General features: G+C 46.2%; 1 protein-coding gene across 2 annotated transcripts in view; it reads right to left on the bottom strand.

Annotated features, from left to right (window-relative positions):
- Positions 1-5824, bottom strand: part of Agpat4 (1-acylglycerol-3-phosphate O-acyltransferase 4) — a 97897-nt gene extending 92073 nt beyond the window's left edge. The window contains exon 1 of one of the 2 annotated variants that reach the window (XM_029533194.1): positions 5774-5824. The gene's annotated coding sequence lies outside the window, so the exon portion shown is untranslated. Of the gene's footprint in view, positions 1-5123; positions 5241-5773 lie in introns of those variants that run through there. The other variant, XM_021221478.2, reaches the window with a different exon arrangement.
- Between the last annotated feature and the right edge of the window lie 1504 nt (positions 5825-7328).

Genomic DNA, 7328 nt, shown 5'->3' on the forward strand with positions numbered 1-7328 from the left:
AAAAAAAAAAAAATAAGTATGAAAGGCACGGGAGGGAAGATCCATAGGAGGTTTGTTCGTTTTAAAAATAAACATTTCTTTTCCTTTGGCAGGGGATGTATTTCAGTTGGTTGATTGGTTCCTAGACGCACAAAGCAAGAGTGTGGGGAGACCACCTCCACCACTGCCTGAAAAGGGTATCGTTGGGGGAGGGGTGACACACACCTTTAATCTAAGCACCGGGAGGCAGAGGCACGCGGATCTCTGTGAGTTCCATGACAGCCTCAGGTACAGTGTGTGTTCCAGGTCAGCCAAGGCTACACAAAAGAAGCCCTATCTCAAACAAACAAAAAATTCTAAATGTTCCCCCATTTTCTAGGCCAGTGGTTCTCAGCCTGTAGGTCACAACACCTTTGGCAAACTTCTGTCTCCAAAAAAAAAAATGTTCACGTTACGATTCACAACCATAGCAAAATTACAGTTATGACGTAGCTACGAAAGGTAATTTTATGGATGGGGATCATGACAACATGTGACGTGTTACAGGATCACAGCATTGGGAGGGTTGAGAGCTGCTGCTCCAGGCTCTAGTTGGAACTGGGAGAGAAAAGTCACCACACCGGGATTAAGAGATGGTTGTCTGTTGCTCGGAGGGCAAGGCTCTGGGAAGCAAGAGTCCAGAGTTCAAATCTCAGCGCTACTTGTTACCAGCCCAGAGGAGCCCCTTAGTTTACTAATCGTTATCGTACAATGGACAGTTATGGTAGTTTGTACATGAAATTTGTTAAGGACACAACTCAGATTAGTGCGTGTAAAGTTAGAACAACCAGCTGGAGAGATGGCTCAGAGGTTAAGAGCACTGGCTGCTCTTCCTTCGAGGGTCCTGAGTTCAATTCCCAGAAACCACGTGGTGGCTCACAACCATCTGTAACTGGATCTGACGCTGTCTGCTGGTGTGTCTGAAGACAGCAACAGTGTACTCACATACATAAAATAAATAAATCTAAAAAAAAAAAAAAAAAAAAAAAGAACTATTTTTAAAAAAAAAAGTTAGACCAACCAACAGACGTATAGGAAGCCCTCAGCAAAGGTAGGCCTCTGTCACTCTCGCAGATCCTGCATGGTGGCCAGTCTTATCAGTGTGTTTGCGTCACCGCACATTCCCAAGATTGAGGGAAGAATCATTTCCTGCAAGACTTCCAGCGCCAGCTTCAAAGCACCATGAAGGCCAAAAATGCTCCTTCACTTCAGACTCACAGCAAAGAAAACGCTCGGGACACGGAGGTAGCATCTAACCCAAGCAGGACACGGAGGCAGCAGAGGGACAGCATTTTAGTCTAAGGCCGGTCTCATCAGGGATTAAAATAGCCCAAGACTCGATAACTGGTTTTCCCCCAAGGTCAGCCAGATTGAGGAGTGTGTTCTTCCTGGTGAACTTTGTCACACTGCCTCATCACTTCTAGGCTGAAGGTGGAGATGACGGAGAGTAAGATTGGTCTACTGAGAAAACTTTCTGAGCCCCGGAAATACACTGAGGTAGGAAATACACAGAGGTTCCTGGATGCTCCGGGGTCCTGAGGTGAGCGGCTGTTGCTACAGACTGTCTGAGGTCTAGACTCTTGTTTCTACTGACACCCCATGTGCTAGCCTTGTGTAATGGAAAGAAAACTCCAAAGAATGTTTTCCAAAGAAAGTCAATAAACCAACAGATATAGACTTTAGAAGTAAGGAGGCCTTACAAGGCAAAACAAAACAAAACAAAATCCTATATCCTGTGTCTGCTGGGAAGAGCCACAGTCCCACAAAGAACAGGGTAAGACCTTCTCTCCCTCCGCATCCTCTGTCCTCCTACGGATCCAGCACTCAGAATCCCATCTCTTCCCGTTTTATTAATTAGCAGATGTTTCCCAGACTTATGCTCAACCAATATAGAAAAACACAAGAAAACTTTAAGCAGGATGAGAGTGAGCAGCTAACCACTTTCTCCCCCACTGCCCAGTGCAATCTATATTAAAAAATTGTTTGTCAAAAAGACATTCAAGGCCCTTAGCTAATGAATGTTTCTATCATTATCTCCCGTTGTCCCTGCTAGCTCGAGATACTTCAGTAGCTCATATCCATAGCATGTAGTGTTATAACAAGGGACTGGGCGCTGTTCAATGAATGAATGAATGAATGAATGTATGCAGAGCTGCTGGACAGTGAGGACTGCTGGAAGTATGGACACTAACAGACCTTAGGGTCTAAGAAAACACTAGAAGAGAAGAAAAAAAAAAAGAGAGCGAGCAAATGGGGAAGAAATCTTTGCGATGCAAGAATGAATTCTGGGGGGAAAAAAAGCAGGTTCAACATAAACCACTCTGCCATTGGGAGAGAAGAACAGATCGGCTAGTCTTTGAAATCTCTTAATACCTTTCTCCAAGGTGGTTTAAAACTGTAACAGCTTAACTGAGTTGTGTCTGACACACAGTGGACACACAATAACTACAAATCACAAACTACCACACACACACACACACATACCCCGGCCCCAAACAGAAACCCTCTTTCCCACAGCCCTGGCAGAGTGCTTGCCTTCCCGAGAACTCACTGGAAACCGAATTTCATAGTCTAAGACTAGCTTTCCAATGCTAAACTGGACTCATCTGCATTCTCCTAATGGTAGATTACTACTGAGAGAGGCTTAGCCATGTACTTCATCAGTAAATCAAGAGCCACTCAGAAATGGGCACGCCTCTTTCCCTGCCCACCAGACCTCCCTTCAGAACACAGAAGGAGCTACAGAAAGAGCGGCCTTAACCAACTCCTCTCTGAGCAGCCATGATTTAAGGCAATGGCTGGAATGATTAAGATGGCTCCCTCCTTCCCTGCCCTCCGGAGCGTCCAAGCTACAGCCAAAGTCATGACATAGCCTGGCCTTCTAGGAGCCACCTTGGAGTACTTTGTTCCCACCCAGCTCCAGCTGTCTCCCACAGGTTGATGTCACTCTTTATCTGGATAGCTGAGAGGGGTCTGGTCTGTTTGCTTATTTACTACTTTCTTTTTGTATTGAGTTTGAGTCCTGGGTCTGGAGACTCTCCGAGCGACATGCTAACACAAGCCTACTACTACTCCTGTGCTCTGGAAGGTTGGAGGGTAAGTCCATTGTCACGTCCGGCGGGATGCTAAAGTGTGCTTGGCAAAATGAAAGTTGAATCATTATTCTGAGCACTTTTTTTTTTTAATGCTCTGTACCCCTCACTTAATTCTCTTGTCTTTAACTCTGTTTTTTTTTTTTTTTTCCTCTCTCTCTAGTTAGATTTGTTTGTTTTGAGGGTTTCTAGGGACATCGGGCAAGTTTTCTACCACCAAGCAACTGCCCCAGCCAGCCCTCTAATTTTGTGCCCTGTTCTTTAACTCCCGTTTGTAGAGAACTTTTGTATCTGAAATGCTTAAGACCTCTGGAATGATGGTCAGTTTTTAAGACAGAGATAACAGTGGTGAGATAAAAGAACATTCTAGAAACTACTGGCTCTTCCCGCTTCAACATAGCCAAGGGGCTAGGGTTCCAAGCTATGACTGGGCTTTAATAACCTGAAAGTAACCTGAGGCCTTTTAAATTCTTACCACAGATAATCTCAGTAATACAGGACTCTATATTGGTACCATTAAAGAAATAATTCTGGTACTGGGCATGCACATTAGAAGAAGAGGATCCATTATCAGGCTTGCTTCAGAGGTACTGAATAAAAGCAGCACCTAAAACCACATCTGCTAATGGGCCTGCCCTCTAAGCAGTGAAGTATTTGTCTCAAGTTTTAGTCACCTCTGCTTATTACAGGGTGGGTGAGAATTTCCTCTCGTGTCTTAGTTCTCTTCTGAAGGTTTGTTTTTCCCTCCCTACGTCACACCAGAAGGATATCATACCTCCAACTTGGGACTCTTTAATTTTCTTTTTCAAACAGGAACCTTACCCACCCACCCCCAATATACAGAGACACACATGCCCAGGAGCTGGCCGCCCTTATACACAAAGACACACATGCACACATCCACACTACGTTTCCCTCCTCTTGAGATAACTTTTCCCCCCTAGCTGAAGATGCTGAGTGATAACTTCAGATGCTCAGATCCTTGCCAGGTTTGGAAAGACTGGAGGGTAAACACTGGGTAATCCAGGTGAGAGCACCACAGAACAATACCTTAGAGACCAAGCTGGGTAGTTAGCACTTCTTATGCTAACTGAACTTTGATTTGGGGCTAAAGGAAGTTCAGAATAGAGCCAAGACTCGACTTATGCATGTTTAGACTTGTGGGTGAGCCTGAGCAGCTGATAACATATTTACCAGTGTGAATTATCAGGTACTTTGCAACACTTTATTTCAAAGCAGTATCCCCCTGTAAAGAATTAAACCCCCTTCCCCTCTTAGTTTAATATCATGTCTTAAGAAATAGTTAAGTTTCTAAAAACTGCCCTTAATACGGGAGAGCTTCACAAACGTCAAAGAACTCCCTTTAAAAATCTCGACATATGATGGAGAACCCAGAAGCTTAAATTTAAGTAAATAAAGCAGTGATTACAAATGCCTGTTTCCTTGACAACTCCCCTCCCCCAGCCCTTCTGCGATAGGGAAAAACCAAAATGAAAACGGGAGGAGGGGGTATCTACAGAGTCACGTTGCGTTCCAGTGAGGCCCAGCCAGGCCAAGCCCAGGAAGGAAATACAAATAAATCAATTTAGATCGGGACTGTATTTTGTGGAGTATATTTTTGTGGTTGTCATAGAAACACCAGAGACAGAAGAACGTGTTGCACGAACACAAAAGAGAGCTCGTATATGTAACAGGAGCCTTCTCTACACCGTCGCGGTAGCCAAGAAAATGCTTCCACCCTGGGAGGGCTGCTCGCAGAGCCCTCAGAAAGCTCCTCACAATCTGGCACAAAGCAGTGGTCGCGGAGCCCCGGTGCTCCTCCCTCTGCCCCCCCCCCCGCCCCGCGCATCATTCGCCCCAACCCCACCAGCATCCTAGCCTGCTCCGCGCCTATCCCTTCCAAAGTACTAGGAAACCAGTCGAGCAGAGGGACCCCTGCCAGAGAAGGGCATCGGATCATCGCACGCCCCACCCCAGGAGAAGGTGCCTGGAAACAGTACCAACACCACCTACCTCGCTCCGGGCAGCTCTTTGCATTGGTGCTCACTAGCCAGAACTGCGAGGCAGGAGCCTAAGGTTCAGAAACTGCCTCTACTTTAGAGAAGCTGTAAGTCAGCCAACACTGGAAAGAAAAAGCGAGACTCCACCCAAAGGGGTGGACCCTTCGGAAAGGGAAAAAAAAGGTGGTCCTCGGCTGACGTCTCTCCCCACCCATGTCACTTCCTTTTAAAGCTACGACTTCGCAGCTACTGGGAGGGAAGCTCGGACCCCGTGTAACATGAGTCACCCTCTCCTCCCAATGAGTGTAAAGAAGTGTCCGGCTCGGCCTCCTGTTGGAGCCAGATGGGGATTGGGATCAGGAAGTCACCCGCGTGGATAACAAAGCCATCTCAGTGGCCTGCCGCCACTCGCCCAGCTCAAGAGCCCTGTTGCATCTCCGTGCATATGGCCTGAGAAACCTCGCTTCCTGCCCTGGAAATTGTCCCTGCGCACCCCCCACGCCCCCTGTGCCATTTCGTTCGGGGGTGGGGGTGGAGTGGGGAAAACAGGATGAAGGCCCGCGCACTCTAGTGCCTTGCTCACCTCTCCTGGCCACCACTCCTCCAGCCCCGGAAGCCCCTTCCAAGATCACGCCCAGCGTTCCGAGACTAGGACCGACAGACCTGGGATGCTCGGAGCTCCTGTGGATGGATGCTCTCCCTCCAAAGCTGGGTGCCAGCGGGTGCCAGGGCTGCCTACTCCTGCGAGTGCGCACAAGCAGGCAACACACACATGCACATGACATTTACACGCCGGTTAAGTTAGCAAGGGTCTGAGCCGATTAACCGAACAGAGTCGTGAAACTTTAAGAAGGCGGGGACTGTTAGAAGTGTGCAAAGGCCAGGTCTGTGACATTCCTGGAAAGGTGAATTCAATTGCTGGGTGCCTAAAGTGCCCTTCAAATACGGACTGTTCAAGACACTGTCGCAGATGTTTACGTATTTTCAGAAAGACTGCCCCGTGGTCGCTCTCCTCTCGATGAGCTAGCAGTACTGAGTGAGGAATTCCTCCTCCGGGCTGCAGAAGCACGGCAAATAGCTTGCTTGTTCTACAGACAGGAGCCAAGAAGAAGGTACTCAAGAAACAGGAAACGGGTTTGGACTTTGACATCCTGAAGATCATCTAGAACATGAGAGGAACAAAGCCGAATGGGGTGGGGATGGAGGGCATAAGGAATAATCCAAACCGAAAGCCCATGTGTGGGCTGTAAAAATTAACTTGACCGGCTAGCAAGGGCTATAAAAGTTGTTAGTAAAGAGTTTCCTATAAGTACTGGAGAGACGAGGTGGCTCCGGGTTTAAGAGTGCATACTGCTCTTGAAAAAGTCAGGGTTCAGTTTCGGGCACCTGGCAGCTCACAACTGCCTTTAACTCCAGGGAATCCACCACTCGCTGCTGGTGGCCAGGGGCATCTGCATGAATGTGGTGCGCATAAACTCATATAGGCACACACACACAAAAAAAAACACACACATAAATAACATAAATTACTCTGAATTTTTGTTCTTGGAATCCAATGTAATATTTAAGAGTTCTTGTTAACTCCAGCTTCTAGAACATTGTGGGGATTGTGACAATCCCCTCTGGCCACATAGAGAAATTATCTCAACACCCCCTCTTCCCAGTATAATTCTCTCTTATAACTTTTCAAGTTATATTTTGTGATTTTATTGTTGATGGGAATCAACGAGTTTTCCAAAAATACTTTCTAGATAGGTAATTTTTTTTTTCATAGTAGCAATCTGGGTGGAAATTTAATTTTAGAATTTGAGACTTGTTGCTCGATGTGGAACATGCCTGGAGTCCCAGCACTCAGGAGGCAGAGACAGGTGGTTGGATCTCTGAGTTTCACACCAGCCTCATCTACAGAGCTAGTTCCAGGGCAGCCAGAATTATACAGAAAAACCGTCTCCAAAAAACAAACAAACAAACGAAACAAATAATAATAATAGCAGAGTCTTCATATACATTTACATTATGCTGATTATAGTTACATTGAGTGATTTTGGTAAAAACAACAGGAAATTAAAATTTTGACAATTGCAACTCTTGTCCCAAGCTCAATATTTAATGTTTTTATTTCATTCTTACAATTCAATTCCGACCCTTACTATTGCTAAGGCCTTGTCTGTTAGCCAACGTTGCTAAGAGCTCATGATCTTAGAAACGTATCTGAGGG

This window comes from Mus pahari, chromosome 21 (genome assembly GCF_900095145.1).
Source record: "Mus pahari chromosome 21, PAHARI_EIJ_v1.1, whole genome shotgun sequence".
In the NCBI taxonomy this organism is placed as follows: domain Eukaryota; kingdom Metazoa; phylum Chordata; class Mammalia; order Rodentia; family Muridae; genus Mus; species Mus pahari.